We start from the raw sequence: 20,357 nt of genomic DNA, 5'->3' as shown, positions 1-20,357 counted from the left end.
TATCGGTAAGTAGCACAAAATGCCAATTTTGGAACTGCAAAAAAATTGGAACAAAATGGATGGTTTTTGTAGAGCAAGATGAGGAAAAGTGGGAAAGGTTTAAAAATGAGTTTTTTTTTTTGGGTCAAGATTGTCGTTTAGTGCTTAAAGTGCTTTTATGGTTGAATGTCTTGTGCTGCATAGTATTTTATAGAGTTTTGTCTAGAGGATATTTGCTCAATATGGTTTAAATTGGTGTAGATTGTACAATTCTTGAGCAGAAACCAAAGACCGATGACCGAAGCCGAAAAAGTTCCAAGAAAATCGAAAAAGGCCGAAAAAAAACCGAAAATCACCGAAGAAGTCCGAAAAAGATCGAAGGAAACCGAAGATGACCCGAAGAAGATCCGTAGAAGACCCGAAGATTACACGAAGAAGACACGAAGAAAACCCGAAGAAGACACGAAGAAGACCCGAAGAAGACACGAAGAAGACACGAAGAAGACACGAAGAAGACACGAAGAAGACCCGAAGAAGACACGAAGAAGATTCGAAGAAAACCGAAGAAGATTCGAAAAAAATCCGAAGATGATCCGAAGATGATCCGAAGAAGACCCGAATTAGTCACGAAGTTGAACGAAGATGACCGAATAAAACCGAAAAAATTCGAACAACACCGAAAAACACCGAACAATGCCGAAATCCAAAGACCGAAGACAGAATTCCGCCAACAACTCTGGATTCTTCAATAAAGACAATCCATTCCATAATTATGAAGATATTCCCATTAAATTAAACAATAAAACCATTTTATCAGCAGTAAAACTTTGTTAATAATCACAGCATTCGTACAAATACGGAAATAATCGCTTCCATAAAGCACAATTCATCAATTGTGAGTAAATAAATCTCAAAAAAAAGCAATAAAACTTGTTCGTACCTTGAAAAATGAAAATTTTATCACGTTCAGCTACAAACTTTTCTTTCAATTTTCCTCGGATTTTCCACAATTTTCCATCAACTTAATTAAAAGCTTTTGCAAATGAATTAAAAAAATGTCTGAAAATTCATTACGAATTGCTGTTTTATGATGCTTAAAATGTTGTTCTCGTGTCGACTATGTAGGTGGAATGGATATGGATAAGGTTAGCTGCTTATTAAATGTATTTAGGGATTATCTGTATAATATTAACAATAATTGTGTTATTAAGTATTTTTGTAGCTTTAATTATGCTGTACATATTTTTATGATGAAGATTAGAGCTGAATTTACATGTTTTATGAGTATTTGAAGTTTAACATTGTGAGGTATGCATGATTTGCATGAATATTGACCTAGTGTACCCCAAACCGTATACTATGACATTGTTTCTTATGACTTTTGATCGAGTATACCCAAAACCGTATAGTTTGTACCCATGTTGATTAAGTATACGTTAAATCGTATACTGCGCATAACTTTTGATTAAGTATACTCCAAACCGCATAGAATGTATGACATTTGGTCAAGTGTACCCTAAACCGTATACTATATAGAACTTTTGTTCGAGTATACGCAAAATCGTATACTTTTTGTGATTTTTGATCTAGTATACTCAAAATCGTATACTTCTTTTGGGAATTTTTGCCAAGTGTACCCAAAACCGTAAAGTTTTTTAAACCTTTGATTAAGTATACTCGAAACCGTATACTCTTTAAGAACTTCTTACCAAGTATACCCAAAATCGTATAGTTTACATAAGTATTGATCAAGTATACCCAAAAGCGTATACTGTGAGCAAGTATACCCAAAACCGTATACTATGAACGAGTATACCCAAAAACCGTATACTCTGCAGGTCTTCTAACCAAGTGTAAGCCCAAAACCGTATACTTTATAGAGCCTGTTGACCAAGTATACTCATTACCGTACAGTTTGTACAGTTTTTGATTAACTATACCCAAAACCGTATACTCTGTACATTTTATGACCATTAATACTCAAAATTGCTAGTTCATGCTCAATAATTGCTTAAAACCGCTATCTACACACGACTTTTGACCACTACAATTCCACAACCATCCCCTCCATATCCAATCAGAACCCCTAATCACAACTATACACAACCATTCAACTAGCTGATACCACTTACAAACTATATACTTAATACACAAAAAAGCAGTAATTTTATCCACTCAAAGTATGAGAAAAGGTAAGCAACAACGTAGCAGCAGCAAGGAACAGAAATAAAAGAAAATGAAAATGAGGCAATAAAATTGTTGACTTTACGGCTATGAGCAATAAAATAAAAAATAAAATTAAGTTTTTTTTGTACTTAAAGGAAGTGAAATTTTTATGATGAAAATTGTTACGCCTTCGAGGACTTAAATTGTTGTTGTTGTAGCTAACTACTTGTATTAATTAAATGTTGTCGTCGAGGACACTCTTTTGTTGGTCGGTTCCCCCCCAACCACTGTAGGTCATTAAAGCAAGTCGTTGTGACTAATTAGTAGCAATTTAAGGAGTTATTTGAAAGGTTGTGGACTTGATTGAAATGAATTAATTCAGGAATTGGTGTTGGCAGTTGAAGTGTTTTGGATGGTGTGGAGGTGGTATGACACATAGTCGTGATGGACACACGATTTGAAACATTTAAGTTGAAAGTCATCTATAATAGGTTGTTTCAAACCATTTTACTTAATTGATGCTCAATAGTCGCCTGAAGAACACGACTTTTAACTAATTAACTCAATCTTATTGGTCAATAGTCGTGTAAAACACACGGTTTTCAACCTTCTAATTCAATTGTCGTGTAGAACTCACAGTTTCTAAGCTTTTTACTCAACAGTCGTGTAGAATACATGGTATTGAACCTCTATAGTCAATACTCGTGTAGAACACACCACTTTCAACCATTTTACTTAACCTACTTAGTTAATAGTCGTGTAGAACAAATGGTTTTCGACATTTTAACTCAATAGTCATTTAGAACATATTATTCTCAACCTTCCTAGTCAATTATCGCGTTGAAGACACGATACTCAATATTTCTACTCAATAATCGTGAAAAACACACGGTTTTCAGCCGTTTTGGTCAATATTAGTATAAAACACACGGTTTTTGACATTTTTGGTTAATAGTCGTGTAGAACACCAGGTATTGAATCTTGTTACTCAATAGTAGTGTTGAACTCACGGATTTAATCCATTTTGGGTCAAAAATAGTATTAAATACACAGTTTTCGACAATAATTGACAATAGTCGTCTAAAAAACACGATTTTAAACCTCATTACTCATATTTCATCCATATTCGTCTACATCACACTACTCTAGCCATCACTCCACCCCTCTACAGAACCCATACACTCCCATGCCCAACTCAACAACATTTTAAAACTTTAACATTTTTCTCATCTCAATTTCAAGAGCAATTCAGTATACAAACTACGTCCATCAACACTAATGAAACTTAATAACGATCAAAAAAACTTTTTTTTTTCTCCATAATTTTGCTATCCCATTCAAAAAAAGGCAACATTTTGCTATGAATGAGCTGTAAACAGCATCAAGTGTAATTGCTAAGGTAAGTTTCAAAGTTTTTGTTGCTGAAATTTAATCCACTTTTGGAGAGAAGGCAGCAAAAAAAGGGGTAAAATGAGAAAGATGAAAGGAGTCAAAGGATGGACACTGTTTTTGGGGTAACAAAGTTAGTAGTCAGGATAGACCAGTGGTGGGTAACCTATGTGTCACGATACATACATTTTGGTGGTAAGTAATGGCTGAAATAGCACACGGCATACGGTTCATGGCATTTTTCAACCTCACTAGATTGCCGTGGCACACAGGTTGTCCATCACTGGATTAGCCATTAGAGAAAAATCCCTTGACTATGTCAGTGTTGTCTAAGCTGTGAGTTACGACACACTAGAGTTGAAAATATCATGAACCGTATGACGTATGCGGTTTCAGTCCTGTGGACGGTTCCTTTACCAAATCATTATCATCCCCTTGACCATCTCAAGCTCCAACCCAATGAACATCAGCAAAAAAAGCTCAAAACTCAATGAGAGGATAGAAAAAAAAGGAGCATCAAACTTTCAACAAACAGCAATAATAAGCTGGACAGAAATAAATAATTTAATTTAATTCATTTAAAAAAACTTTCTTTTCTTTTTCATTCCAATTGCTGATGTCCATTGAGCTTTTTTGTTGTTGTTGTTGCTGTTGTGCTACTCAGTATATAAAAAAAATATTTCTGTAAAGTTTAAAACTCATTAGAAAGTTTTTGCTCATGCTTCGATGAATATGATGAGAGACTTTAAAAGTGTTATGCTGAATAGAGAATATTGATGCTGAATGTTTATAGAGTTTATGTTGCATACTCAGAAGTGGAATTAAAAGTTGGATAAATTAGCATAAAGGCTAGAGCTTTTCAGGGGTATGTTTCCTTAAAATTCAAGATCCAGTGAGTTTATAACCTCAAAAGACAAGATCCAGTGGGTACATAACCTCAAAAGTCAAGATCCAGTAGGTTCATAACCTCGAAAATCAAGATCCAGGAGGTTTATAACCTCAAAATTCAAGATCCAGGTGGATTCATAACCTCAAAAGTCAAGATCCAGAGGGTTCATAACCTCAAAATTTCAAGATCCAGAGGGTTCATAACCTCAAAAAGTAAAGATCCAGTGGGTTCATAACCCCAAAATTTCAAGATCCAGAGGGTTCATAACCTCAAAATTTCAAGATCCAGTTATTTCATAACCTCAAAAAGTCAAGATCCAGTGGGTTCATAACCTCAAAATTCAAGATCCAGTGGGTTTATAACCTCAATATTAAAGATCCAGTGAGTTCATAACCTCAAAAAGTCAAAATCCAGTAGGTTCATAACCTCAAAAAGTGAAGATCCAGTAATTCATAACCTCAAAAAGTGAAGATCCAGTAGGTTCATAACCTCAAAAATTCAAGATCCAGTTGGTTCATAACCTCAAAAGTCAAAATCCAGTGGCTTTATAACCTTAAAATACTAGATCCACGTGTTCATAACCTCAAATGTTAAGAATCGTGATTTCAAGATCTGACTGATGAGTCTTAATGCCCAGACACCCAGACATCCACCCATAACCTCAAAATGCCAATCCAACCCAATCTGATCATATATCACAATATCAACATCAATCCACATCTAATACCCCACGCAAAATACTCAAAGAATTCCAAAGATACACAAAAGAAAAAAGCTCAAACCCAAAAGAGGAATTCCATGGACATCCAAAAAAAAGAGAGAGTAAGCATAAGAACGTGAGAAATGTTTTAAAAAGACCTAAAAGAACTGTTCAAATACACAAAAGTTTTTTTTAACCAAATTTTGCTTTTCCATCTCGTTTCACTGCATGCAAAATTCACATCCTTTTTTTATTCTGTCTTGGCATCCTTTGATCCGCTTTTTGCACCTTTTTTTTCTCTCATATGAACTGCCTTGTTCAGCTTGAGGCATGCACGAAGTCGAATAAGAAAAGTTTTCTTAATCAAATTTTGAAATGCTGCTGTTCTATGGCGTCGATGCGTGTACTGCCTGAAAAAAACTTTTCTTTTCTTTATCTTGTGTTGTTTACTGAATATGGATATGCGAGTGACTTCTTTGAGAGCCTTTTCTTGAGATAACTTGGTTCTTCTTTTAATCACTATAATGTTGTCTTCTGGATTAGCATGTTGTTCTTCGGGTTCAGCATGTTGTCCTTTTGGATCAAAATGTTGTCCTTCTGGATCAGTATGTTGTCTTCGGGTTCTGCATGTTGTCTTCCGGTTCAGGATGTTGTCCTTCTGGATCAGCATGTTGTCCTTCTGGATCAGAATGTTGTCTTCGGGTTCAGCATGTTGTCTTCGGGTTCAGCATGTTGTCTTCGGGTTCAGCATGTTGTCTTCGGGTTCAGCATGTTGTCTTCGGGTTCAGCATGTTGTCTTCGGGTTCAACATGTTGTCTTCTGTATTTAGAATGTTGTCTCTTGCACCAAAATGGTATCTTCTGGACCAACATGTTGTCCTCCGAACTAACATGTTGTCTTCTACTCAAAAGTAGTGTACAGGACACGACTCCGATCAAATTTGGTGAACACGACACCATTTTGATCGTCAAAAAATTGAAATGAATCATCTTAAATGCTATGAAAAGCACATTAAGCATAGTTGAACTCTCAAACAAGCACGGAATGAACAATATTTAATCAAGCATTGATGATATCTCTCAAATGCGTCTAATTTTCATTTAAACTTTTCTTCATTTTCCAACATTTTCAAACGAATACTTTACAAGACCTTTCTGTGCTGTGTTCTGTTGTGAGGAAAATAAACGTGAAGAAAATCATCAAAGAAAAAAATTGTAGAATTTTCACGGCTTCAAAAATGCTTTTTCGTTCACTTTATTTTCCATCCATACAGACACGAATTTTATTAAAAAGTTTTCTTTCTTTTTTTTTTCATCTTGATGTAAAGAAATGTGAATACAGATTCGAAGATTTGAGATGAAAAAGGAACAAGTTGGAAAAGGTTTGGGGGTTGATGGGGTAAAGAGTGTCATTTTGGGATAGAGAATGACACCATTTTGGTACAGAAAACAAGATTTTGTCAAAAAATCGTGTCTTGCAAACTCCTTTTGTCCCAAAATCGTGTCTTGAACACCCTTTTTGATCCAAAATCGTGTCTTGAACACCCCTTTTGACCAAAAATCGATTCTATCCTAGAGTCGCACCCCCTACACCACTTCTAACCCATTTTCATCAACATTCACCCAACTTTAATTCCTAAAATCATCACAACTTTAAGATTCTAACCTCAAAAAATTTTCAATAAACTTCTTCAGCCCCAAAACTCATCCTTTTTCAAGCAGCACCCATCAAACCTTCTTCAAAAGCCACCACAATATCATGCACATCTTAACAATATTCATGTTATTCATTCTCATAAATCCCCACAGTTTACTACTTTGTGGCTTTTTGTTGCCTTTTTCATACCTAAATCCACTCAATAAGCTGAACCTTTAAAATTAATTAAAATTGAAAAATTTATTGAGATTTGCACACGTTTCTTGTTAATTATTTATGACTTCTTTTACATCTTGTTGGATGTTCATCAAAAGGAACAGCACCTTCAAAGTCTTATTATGCCTTAAAATATATTCAAGAATAAGAATCGACAATGGATGGAACAAATGAAGCTTTAAATTTGATTTAAAAATTTTGATGGGGAGATGAAGAAAATCGATAAATGTCGATAATATGGATATAAATAATGACTCAATGAAATGTAAGAACAGCAGAATAGTTGGAATTTTGGGAGAGGGATGGGGTGGGGATGGGAGATGGGATGGGGTGACTTGTGATTTTGAAGACAAGGGGTAATAAGTTAGTGTGTAGAGTCAGAAAAGCTTGATTCCTCATGCCCTCATACTCTATACTCCATGCCACCTTGCCCTGTACCTTTAACTCCGTACTTCATGCTCCATGTCCCATACCTTTTACTCCATGCCCCATGTCCCTTGCTCCATGTCCCTTGCCCCATGTCCCTTGCCCCATGTCCCTTGCCCCATGTCCCTTGCCCCATGTCCCTTGCCCCATGTCCCTTGCCCCATGTCCCTTGCCCCACGCGACTTACCCTATGCCGCATGTCCCTTGCTCCATGTCCCTTACCCCATACCTCTTGCCCCATGCATCCATGTTCGTTGTCTCATGCTTCTTACCCCGTGCTCCATGCCTCTTAGCCCATGCCCCATGTCCCATATCCTTTGCCCAATGCCTCACGTCCATTTCCCCATGCGTCTTACTTCATGCCCCATGTCCCTTACTGCATGCTCTTTGCTCCATGTCTCCATTCCCTATGTACCAAACTGTTTACTCTATACTCCATGCCATATGTCACATACGCAATGTCCCAAGTCACTTGTCAAGAATTTGTACGGTTTTTACCTGTCACTGGTGCCTGTTTTGCAACTCTAGATTGAAATCTTTGATAGGTGTTGAACATTCGGCACTAGATACATCAAGTTTTGCTTAACTAGTTATCATCTCTAGTTGCCAACCCCAGCTTCACATCTTCAGTACCCATTCAAAGTTTTCATTCCCCAGTTCCCTTCCCAAGTTCCTTTCCTCAATTTCCATCCACAGTTCCCATTTACAGTTCCCATCCCCCAATTACCATTTACAGGTTTCAACGACAATTCCCTTCCCCAGGTCAAATCCACAGTTCCCATCCACAAATGAACATCCACAAGTTCCCATCTCCTATTTCCATTCCAAGTTCCAATCCCCGGTTTCTAACCCCAGTTCCCATCACTAGTTGCCATCCTTAGTTTCCAGCCCCAAGTTCACATCCGCAGTTCACATTCCCAGATTCCCTTCACCATTCCCTTCCCTAGTTTCCCACCCCCAGCATCTCATCCCCAACTTCCCATCCCCAACTTCCCATCCCCAACTTCCCATCCCCCTGCTTCCTCCCGCCCACTCTCCATAGTTTCCAAAATTATAAACGAGAAAGCATCATCAAATTGGATATTGATGATTGTAAATGTTAAAAAATAGAACCGAGAGAACAGCAACAATAATGAAAAAAAAAAGAGAACCAAATCGGAAGGAAGGATGTTGATCAAAAAATATAGAAGAATAGCTACAAAAAGAATCCATTCCATTCAGCATGCGAAAGACGCAAAAAAAAAGTAGAAGAAAATTAATGAATAAAAAATTTTTTTCAAAAGGATCTTTTTAAAGAGTTTTTTGGATATTGTGCATTGAAATGGAAATTTTAATTGATTTTCTTCGACTCGAGATGAAATTGAGATTGTTTATATATTGAATTTTAAGGAGCTACTTGTGTATCAAGTTTGAGATTCTATATTGGATAAATTTTTTGATGGTTAAAAATGGAAATTGTTGCACTGATTTTGAGTTGAAGGGTTGGAAATGGTTGGGAATGTACGTTTTTGAAGGGAACTAAGATGTTTCGAGGCGCCCCGGGGTAAAGCCTTATTAACACCACAATTGGTGAACTACTGACACTCTTGCTCAACTACTCGCGCCCCGGGGTATTGCCCCATGTTGCTAACATCCATGTTAAATCACTGAAATGTCATATCGTGTCATGTCACAAGAAGGTCCTTTGGCGCCCCGGGGTCAAATTCAATTTTCACGATTATGGCTAAAAAAAACTAAGGAAATGCCAAAAATCGGCCTCATTTCGCCCCGGGGTAAAACTCCAAGAGCTCTAAACTACAGATGTGCAATATGATGCCAAAGGTGGGTTTATTGATGCCCCGGGGTAACTTGCCATTTTCATCACCATTGCTTTGGTTAATGAAATGCCATATTATGCATAAATTAGGTCTCTAGGCGCTCTGGGGTAACGTTTTATTTACGCCTTGCTTCACTACTTAAAGGCCATGTCATGCTAAAAAAGGGTATCTTAGCGCCCCGGGGTAATTCTCTGTTTTCAACATCCTACTTTCGCTACTAAAATGTCATATCATGCCAAAAGTGGTTAATTGTGTACGATTTTAGACATTATATGAGTAAATATCTCCTGAGTTTAGATTCTGTTCAAAATCGTGCGCCGGACACAGTTTCTGTTCAAAAATGTGATTCAATATCAGTTTCAAAGCCTACGTACCCCACTCAATTCAATCCTTAAGCCTTAAAACTTTTTAATTATTTTCATTTTCATCACTTTTGCACTTAAATCCCAAAACTTAATTTCCTCACTGTGCCATGCATATACACTCAACTTTCCCTTTTTGTACGACCGCAGATTAACATTTAATTGCTCTCGTTTACTGTTCTTTTTTTTCTTTTTTTCTGACTTCTTTCCGCTTCTTTCATCATTAATAGCGCTCTTTTATGAGTAAAGTAAGGAACATAATTGCGACTAGCAATTAATTAATTTTTTTAATTTTTTTTTTTATTCTTCCTGTTGTTTTTTATACTGTCGGCGCCGCTAAGTTCACTTTGAGTGAGTGTTGAAGCTCTCGGTGGGGTAAAGGGGGTGGAATCTGTATGAAATAAGCGTGAGGCTGTCTATGTCAGTTGTGGGCAGCCTTGGGCACGCCTTGGAGGTATGTGTCGACTTAAACAGCACACGGCATGTGGTTCATGGCATTTCAAGATCATGGTTCATCACAGAGGCTGAGCAACTTGCATCATAAACCGTGTACAACACACCATTATGAGTATGTTGTGTCTAAAATCGTGCGCAGTATACCATTTTTAGCATTTCATGTCATTTATCACACAAAGTACACTATGTTGACCATATTATGTTAAAAACCGTGTATAGCGCACCATTTTGTGCATATTTTGTCATTAACCATGTTCAACACAATTTTGAGTATTTTATACCACAAACTGTGCACAGTACACGACTAAGAACACTTAATACACAACTAGTTCCAATAAATTACCGTAAAATCACCAAACACCACATGTACATCCCCAAAACTTACTCATTCCATTAACCTTTCCATAAAAGGGTTCAAAATTTACTAAGCATATATGCAGCCACAACATATAGCATAAAATATTGACCATTTCCTACTGCATTACTGATTTTCATCGCCTAAAAGGAAATGGAACCACAAATGTGTTCCTTTATTATTTTATAAAAATGAGCACTTTACACTTTATGTATGGATATTGCAGTAAGTTCACAGATATGGCTTTAATATCCCCAAAATTGTCATTAAATGGCTGTTAAATGACCACAAAATCAATAAATTGATGCACGATTTTATGGACTGCTGTTTAAGTTGATAATAAAGACATTTGTAGCTGGTTATGTTGTGAATTATGGATTAGAATCGTGTTATGCGCACGGTTTGAGATAAATATTATAGTTAGTGATCAATCGTAGTATGTTATAGTCATTTTAAGCTCAAAATAGTGTGTTATACACGGTTCATGACTCTTTAATGACATAAGAGGCTCAAAGTAGTGTTATGTGCACAGTTGGGGCACAATCTTAATGTAGTGATCAATTGTAGATGATTATAGACAAGATATGTTCAAAATGGTGAGATGAACACGATTCATTGCACAATAAGCTCAAAGTGATACAAATTCTACTTAAAATGTTCAATACAATTTGTCCTGTGCCATGGATGGGGAAGATGGTGGGTGTTGAGGCAGAAAGTGGGGGTGAGTGAGAAATAGGTTAGGGTTGGGGCGATATGTCCTAAAGGAACTCCTGTCTGCCCCTTAACCCTATTATATCACTACATTAATAATCAACAGTTTCATATCCAACTTTTCCTCAATTTCTGGTCTATTTAAAGCACAATTCTCATATTCACAACAACATCCAGCACTCTCACATCCCCTCCTGCCCCCGAAGGCATCACAAAAAGCACAACAAAAAAAGGAAAACTCTCAAAAATGCCAAAAACATTTTCCATTTCCATTCCGACTCATATTTCATACCAAAAAATAAATGTAGCACCAAAAAGATGATCGAAGTTAATATTTTCGAGGCTGAAACAAGCAGTCGTGGCTCAAATGTTAATTTTCAACATTAATAAATCATTTACACAAAAAAAAAATTTATGCTGTCTGCTTTTGCTGCTCGGATGAGCTTTTTGGAACTGAAATTGAGGCTCGCTTTGGGGATGTTGGCAGCAAATTATGGAGAAAATTTAGACATGACCTAGGGAAATTTGCTTTTTTTGTGTCTGTTTTTGAAGATTTTTTTTTTTGGATTTTTGTTTGTTTTTGCTCCTTTGGGGAAGTTTAAAGGTTTTGAGTCTATTGGAACTTCTTGGAAGGTCACTTTGGGATTAAATGTTTAGAAATTGTTAGTTTTTTGACATTTTTGAGGTATGGGGGGACATTGACATTGAGATGTTGGGATGTCAATATTATTTTATACTTATGACTAGTCACAATATGATCAGAGTAGTGATTTACATACGGTTGATGACACAACATGCATGTACACGTCCAAAATGGTGTAAAATGGTGTTTTATGCACGATTTCAGACAAAATATGCTCAAAGTGGTGTATTGTACTCGATTTTAGACAAAAAATACTCAAAATGGTGTATTTTAATCAAAACATGCCCAAAATGGTGTATTGCATACGATTATTGGCTCCTAATGCTCAAAATGGTGTGTTTTACACTGTTTTGGACAGAAAACTCACAAAATTGTGTGTTAGACACGGTTTTTGACACAAAATACTCAAAAAGGTGAGATGTAAATGGTTTCACAAAGAAGTGGCCTAAAATGGTGTGTTGTACACGGTTTATGACAAAATTTGCATAAAATGGTGAGTTGTACACAGTTTCAGACATATTTTAGTCGAAATGGTGTTCAATATGATCAAAGTAGTGCTCTGCATACGGTTAAGGACACAGCGTGTTAGAAGTAGTGCGTTGTACGTGGTTTAGACACAATTCATTCAAAATCGTGTGCTCCTTGGGGTAAATGACACAAAATGGTGATGCAGCTCGATTTCAAGTAGAATTGACCCAAAATGGTGCGCCGCACACGGTTTCATACCAAAAAACCTTTAATTCCATCAAAAATCATCTAAATCTTTATTCCATTAAATTCAAATTCACTTCCTTTACATCCTTTTGATCTTAAGTTGTTCCCATTCAACAATTCCATTGTCTCATATCCATCCCATCTATGTCCAAAGCACATTCAATTCCAAACAATGAAAATCGATAAAAATTTCACATTTTTTTGTCATTTTTTATCGACCTTTGGGGAAATCAATCAGACATGATCATCATTATTGTCATCATCCTCATGAAATTGATTTTTTCATCGACCATTCTTAAGTTCTTCCTTTACAGACATCACAAATTGCTGTCCCGTACCCAAAAAATCTACCTTTTTAAACTTAATGACTCAAATGGGAATTTTTTATTGATTTATTAAAGTTTTTTTTGACATTGCCTTTTATGCCTCTATATCTAGTAATAAAATTAAACTCTTTTTTCCTATGAAAATGTGGAAAATGGGGGGAAATTTATGAAAATGCTAATTAGTTTTTGCATAAATTTTTGTGCCTTTTTTATTACTAATTTTATGATAATTTTTAGATTTTTTTAATGGATTGGAATGATATTTTTAGACAGGAGAAAATTGAAAACATTGTTGACATACATGAGGTAGGGGAGCGTATGGAGAAGGGGTGTACAGGGAATAGGTGGTGGGGGAGGCTGCAGGGATGTAATTTAAAGACAATTTGGATTCAAAAAATGTGTAGAATCACTTATTACAATAACAAGCGAGTTAAATAAGGAATGTAACCATAAGGGGGAGGGGTCGAACCCCCATACAATCCCCACAAACTCCCCATAACCTCATATTGTCATAAACTGTGTACAATTCACTATTTTGAGTATATTGTATCAGAAACTAAGTTTAAAAAGCTTTTTTGATAAGTTTTTGGAACTCAGCATTAAACCCCATTACCACCCACAGCCCCAAAACCCATCGCCTCTACACCCTCCGCCCTTACATCCACCTTTTTCTGTTTTGACCGAAACTCTTTAATTTTCTGTAATTTTTAATGCAAGATTTCCAAAATTCTACCCAAAATTCTGGCATTTCATATGAATTTTCACTATCCCCATCGCATCCCCCCTCCCTCATCACCCCATAACATCCTTAATAGAATTCGTAAAAACAACATCAAGAAACTCACAAAAAACCAAATTAAAGTCTTTCCAGCTTCAAAAAAGGAAGCAAATTGAAGGTGAGAATTGAAAAATTGTGGCACAATCTATCTCATTCTATGAATACGAAATGAGGGGAACAAGAAGTGACACAGGGAAGCACAAAACACAGAAAAAAAGGAGATAAAAATAAATGAAAATGAAAGTAAAATGGATTTATTTTGTCAACAGCAGCAGCAAGCATGCTTTTGTGCTTTGGGGATGATTTTTTGTGTTTTTTTAGATCTTTTTTTGTAATTTTAAAGATTTCACTTTTAGAGCTGAATTTGGGGAGCTAATTTAGAGAACAAAGAAATGGTTTATGTAAGTTTTTGGGATTTAATTAGGAGGGTGGGGTGGGGAGTGTGGAGATGGGGTCTGGATGGTGAAAATTTGTCAGATTTCGATGAATTTTGTGGAAAATTTGCTGATTTTTGTCAATTTTTGTCATTTTTTGCGGATTTTTGTGGATTTTTTGTAGATTTTTGTCAATTTTTCGCAAAATTTTAATGAATTTTTGTCAAATTTTGCTGAATTTTTGGAGATTTTCGTCAAATTTCGCTGAATTTTTGCAGATTTTTGTCAAATTTTGCTGAATTTTTGCAGATTTTCGTCAAATTTTGCTGAATTTTTGCAGATTTTTGTCAAATTTTGCTGAATTTTTGCAGATTTTTGTCAAATTTTGCTGAATTTTTGCAGATTTTTGTCAAATTTTGCTGAATTTTTGCAGATTTTTGTCAAATTTTGCTGAATTTTTGCAGATTTTCGTCAAATTTTGCTGAATTTTTGCAGATTTTTGTCAAATTTTGCTGAATTTTTGCAGATTTTCGTCAAATTTTGCTGAATTTTTGCAGATTTTTGTCAAATTTTGCTGAATTTTTGCAGATTTTTGCCCAATTTTCCCTAATTTCCCCTAATTTCCTCAAAATTCTTCAACAATTCCTTCAATTCCTCAACAATTTCCCAGCCAACCTTGAATCACATCACAATTCACACCTGACTATCACTTCATCCCCACATCCAACAAAAATACCACAGCATCAATCCATTCATTCACCACAAATACCTCAGAATTTTCTTTCATATCCAAAATACACAGCACAGCACATCCAAATATCCAAATTCAAGACAAAAAGAATTCGTAGCAATTCAAGACACCTGTGCTGCATGCATAAACAGCCGAGGAAGTGATTGATTGTTTCATTTCCTACTGCCTGTACAGGCTGTGCTGTATAGGCACACAATATATCGATATCAATGCCTTTTTATTCGTCAGGTATTAAAATGAATGAAAATAAGAATTTACCTTGTAAACAAGATTTTTATCAATCCATGGAATTTTTCGTCGTCCTTTTTTCCTCCTTCCTTTTGTTGCTTTATGTTGTGTATTTTTTTACTACTGTTTTGTTCATGTTTTCAGCTTTGATTATTTTTTTGGATGTTGGGGGGTGTGGAAATGAGGAATTTTCTTATCTAACCCCATTTTTTGAATTTCAAATTTTCATCTTTTTTTGGTGCTGAATTTATTTGAATTATTTAGACTTAAATTAGAACTGATTAGCACAAGATTGGGGGGTTTGGGGACCTAATCGAGAAATTGATCTATATTTCAGCATACCAGGTCGGGGGTGACTCTGGCATGGTGTCGGATTAGAAGCACTTGTTTCAATTTAGTCCAACTTAGTCCACTTTGTGTCGACTTAGTCGGAGCTTATTGCGAATTGGTCAGTCTTGATCCGACTTGATGCAACTTAGTCTGATTTGTCATCAAGTAAGAGTCATGCCAAATTCGGATTCGACTTGAATTCTGCATCATGCCAGAGTCACACCTGTCTGGACCCAAATTTTAGATTTATTAGTCGATTTGTCTAATTTCGAGTAAAGAATTCTGATTTCTTAGCCTACCAAAGGTATCTTACCCTACTTGAGTCAATTTACAATACACTACCCTAGATTTCGTTCAGCCCGAGGATACCGAGGATAGAATTTGTTAGAATAGCCAAGAATTGACCCAACCTACCTTATGAAATCGACCTCAGAGACGTATTCTTACATTTTTTTAAGAGGGAGGATGAAAGAGGTGACCCTTAATCCCCTATAATCCCCCTTAGTCCTCCTCCATCCTTAATCTTCCTATTCTTCCTCACAATGCAATCTTTAATTCATATTTAACTCCAAATTCCTCAAAAATCTACAAAAACATCCCAATTTCAACACCTACCCATCCCCTGACCCACCCAAACAAACCAACCACAATAAGCCATCAAATTACATCAAAAGCCACGTGTTTCTCAAAACACTCACACAAAAAAAATCTATTTTTGGTTCTATTTTTACTGTCAATAAATCACACAAAATAAAGCTACAAAAATATGTTCACAATTTTTGCTTTTTTGTGGCTGGGTAAAAGTGTCGATAATCAACAACAGATAAATTTTTTGACAAAACACGAATTAGATTCTATTTTTTGAATATTTAAATTTGTGGTTAAGCTTAGAGCTTTGATGTTTTTTGGTGATTATAATTATTATTGGTTTGGTGGTGGTCTGGTGAGTATTTGGGAATTGATTAACTTTGGTGACTGATTTGTGATTTGAATTTTTATTCGAATTTGAATTTTGAGGTTAGGAAAATTGAGAGTTTTGATTTAAATTAATTTAAATTTTATTCAAATTTAAACATTTTTTTTTAACTTTTTTGAGTTTTTCAATTTTAATTTTAAAAATTTATTTTCAAAAAATTTTTTAAATTTAAAATTTGATTTTTTTTAATTTTTATAAATTTTTTAAAATTTTTTTCAATTTTAATTTTCAATTTTAAGCTTTTTAAAAATTTTTGCATTTCCTCAAAAAAATATTTAAAATTCCAATATTAAAATAATGAAAAAAAATTCCAATTTTTATAATCCGAGAATTGGAAAATTTACTTCAATTGAATTCCGCCTTTTTTTTATCCGATTATTTCCAATTTAAAAAGCTCAATCCTTAATTTATCACGGACAGAACCAATATTGGCCAATAAAACAGGAACAATTGTCCATTCAGTGCTGATATAAAAATGCATTTTACATCCAATTAGCTGTGAATTTTTTAAAATAAATTCTCAATTTTTTTCAATTCAGTCGATTGAGAATAAAAGGAATTGGATTTATTTTACTTATTTTTTATTTTTTTTTTTGCAACATATTGGATTCGAGTCGATGCTTTTTATGCGATTTTGGTGGGAATTTATAGTTAAAAAGATATTTTAAAATTGTTTAATTTTACAAAAAGAATTTGTTTAAATTGTTGAAAATTGAAAATGAGAATGTTAAAAATTGTTAAGAAAATTTAAAATTTTAAATTCAAATTTTTTAATAAAAAAAAATTAAGAAATTTTAAAAATATAAAAAATTCAAATTTTAATAAAAAAAATTAAATAAAATTCAAAAAATTAAAAATTTAAAAAAACTGAAAAAATATAAAAATTATTAAAAATGTAAAAGTGAAAAATTTAAAAACATAAAATTTTAAATTTATTTAAAATTATTAACTTTAAAATTTGAATTTTTAATCAGTTAAAAATTCAATTTTTTTTATTTTTGCGTCCTTTTAAACATTTTTGCACATTTAAATTCCACCTAATTGACTTTCATTTGTGCCTTTTTTTCATGCCCTTCAATTTTCCTAATTTTCTTATTTTTCCACGTCCATTTTCCACCAACCTTTTCCACCTCATTCGTCATACCAAAAAAATATACAAAATTTTATGTAATGTCATTCAGTGACTTCAGCAGTCGACCTTTATCTTCTCATTTAACTTTTTTGTGTAATTTTTGTATATTTGAATAATCTAATCTGAATCAGAATGACAATTATGGCTGAATGGGTCAGTCATGGACAGTTGCAGTGTAATTAATTACAAAAACTGTTCTCGTCTCGCACATGCATGCGAAAATCAATTTATGGAATTAATTATTTATTGCGGTTTGATTCTGTTCCTGTTGCTTGACTGAGCAGGGGGTGGATGTTGGGCAGATTTTGGGGGTGGTTGGGGGTATTTAGGGTGGGAGTTGGAATTTTATTCTCAAAAAATCTGTAAAATTGAAGAATTTTTCTCAAAAATTGGGAACTTTGACCCCTAAATCCCCCTCAACCGCTGAGTACCACCCTGGCTGACTTGATTAGTTGATGAATTCTAATTTATTCTAATTTATGACACTGATTTGTGCATTGTCACTGTCAGAAGCGTTGCAAGACATTTATTATCGTGGGGTTTGGGTGGAAAAATGATTGAAAATTAAAGGAAATTTGAAGAGAATTTGAAATTTAATTGTTTTAAAATTTGAATAATTTTTAATTTCAATTTTTTTTTTAAATTTATAAAATATAATAAACTATTTCTTAAATTTTTTTACGTTGTCAAACTTTTAAATTTTTTTTTGATTGTTTTGAATTTTTAAATTTTTTCAAAACACTCAAATTTTTTTTCAAGATTTTTAAATTTTCATAATTTTTAAACATTTTAAATTTTTTGGAATTTTCAAAAATTTTAAAATTGTTTCTAAAATTTAATTTTTAAGTGCCTATTTTAATTTAAAATTCAAAAAAAAAAATAATTTTTATTTGATTTTAAATCTAAATTTTTAATTTTATAATTTTAAATAAATATAAAAATTCAAATTCAAATTTTTTAATTTTAAATTTCAAATTTTTTTAAATTAATTTTTTTAAATAAAAATACTTTTTCAAATATTTCAAATTCTCTCAAATTTTTTAAAGTTTCAAATTTTTTTAAATTTCAATTTTCCTTTCAATTTCAATTTTCCTTTCAATTTTCAATTTTTTTCCAATTTTTCTAAATTTTTCTTTTTCTTCAAATTCAAAATTCCCAAAAAAATCAAAAATCCTCTAAGACTCTTTAAAACAGTATAAATAATTAAAAATTATTCCCAAAAAGCTCATTTTCAGCTTAATTCTTATTTTCATTAAATTTTCAACAAAAACATTCTAAAAATAAAAAAAGTTATTCAACATTAGGAATAGCTTTAAAGCTGTTATTCATTAATAATTTATTCATTTCTAGACAAAAGAAGTCAGATTAAAAATTCATGGGTTGAAATTAACATCGTAAATCCCCACTTTTTTTATATATTTTTATAGAATCTGAGTTAGTTATTGCTTTAATAATTCATATTATCTTTAAGACTTGAGACTTGACTTTATGGATGGATGGATGGATGGATGGGGTTTATTGAGATTCTTTTTTGTATTTTAATTGGTAAGAATTTGGAGATTTTTTGGGATTTTTATTTTTTCCAGAGGCATTTGGGGGGGGGGGGGGGTGTAAGGGGGTGCTTGGTCTAATTTGAAGTCAAACTCCTTTTTATCCAAATTTCAAATTTTTTCCAGACCCGATTCTTATAAAAACAAACAAGAATGGTCGATCCTGGCATTGTTGGGGTAACCCACCACTCCTACCCCCCTACCCCACCCATAATTGGGCATCAAGAGGTTCAAGCTACGTCCTTAGAGTCGATTCCTAAGAACTCTTGAAAACAGACAATTAATAGAGACACCGACGCACTTGGTAGGTATTGGCAATTTACAAAGGGTACCCAAGCTATCCAGGCAGGCCATAGATCACACCCCAAGCCTCACAAACTGCATTTTCCCAGACAAAATTCAATCAAAATCACCCGTCAAGGTTCCGTTAACGCAATTTCGCTTCTTATCGTTAATATGTCGATAGTCACTGCATTAACAAACATGCCTTCCTATTTGAGACAGCTAATCTGTATGGCTAGTGAAAAAAAGTGATTAAATGCATTTTGCTATCCATGTGAAATGTCCATATGGAATCATATTTTTGTGTATTTTGATAAATATGTCTGTAATCGATTATTTACGATAGTGTCTGACAGTGGTCTGTAATGCAGCTGTCATGAAAATTTGACGGACAATTTCACATTTGTGTAGATTGGTAAAGATTCTTGAATGTCGATGTCCAGTTATAGACACGATCTTTTTTTTTTTCACGATATTGAGACTTCCAAGAATTGCCTTTGTAGTCGCTGTCTCGAGAATCGCTCGAGACCGAGGGTTCGGTTATTTATTTCGTTTGGATACTTCAGCCTTAGAATTCTAATTTAATAAATAAACCTCGATTAGGACAAATTTTAAAATTTTTTTTTGTGTTGAAAAATTCAAAATTGAATTTTAAATTTTTTTTAAAATTTTTCTAAAATTTTTTTAAAAATTTTTCAACATTTCAACTGCTGCTGTGCGTGCTTTTTAAAGAGACAAAATAAGTTGTTTTTTACAAATTTCTTACTAGATTTGATTATTTACAAGCTTTAAAAAGCATTGGTTAGTATTATAGTCAATAATTGTCAATTGCAGACAATTTTAGTCAAAAATATATTTTATTTTTTATATTATTAATATTCGGAATAACTTGATTAAAGCGTATTAAGCAATAATGGCTTATTAAAGAGTAGTATATGGTATTCAATAAATATTAAGAGCTTATTTGAGAATATTAAGCTTTTTAAATTCTTATTTTTAATTTTTAATTCTTATTTGTTAATAATTTCACTTCACAAAACACTTTTTTTTCACATATATTATTATTATATATTATTTATATTTTTTTAAATTTACAAAATTTTTACACAATTTTATTAACCTTGTTATTCTTATTTTTTTACAATAGTATT

General features: G+C 33.6%; 1 protein-coding gene across 1 annotated transcript in view; it reads right to left on the bottom strand.

The window, feature by feature from the left end:
* Nucleotides 1–20,051, bottom strand: part of LOC139099887 (metabotropic glutamate receptor 2-like) — a 149,982-nt gene extending 129,931 nt beyond the window's left edge. Inside the window, exon 1 of the mRNA XM_070652437.1 lies at nt 19,973–20,051. The gene's annotated coding sequence lies outside the window, so the exon portion shown is untranslated. The remainder of the gene's footprint in view (nt 1–19,972) is intronic.
* Between the last annotated feature and the right edge of the window lie 306 nt (nt 20,052–20,357).

This window comes from Chironomus tepperi, unplaced genomic scaffold (genome assembly GCF_022539635.2).
Source record: "Chironomus tepperi strain 1889 unplaced genomic scaffold, CSIRO-AGI_Ctep_v1 contig_486, whole genome shotgun sequence".
Lineage (NCBI taxonomy): Eukaryota > Metazoa > Arthropoda > Insecta > Diptera > Chironomidae > Chironomus > Chironomus tepperi.
The sequence above is the reverse complement of the archived record's forward strand: the minus strand, read 5'-3'. Positions and strand labels throughout refer to the sequence as shown.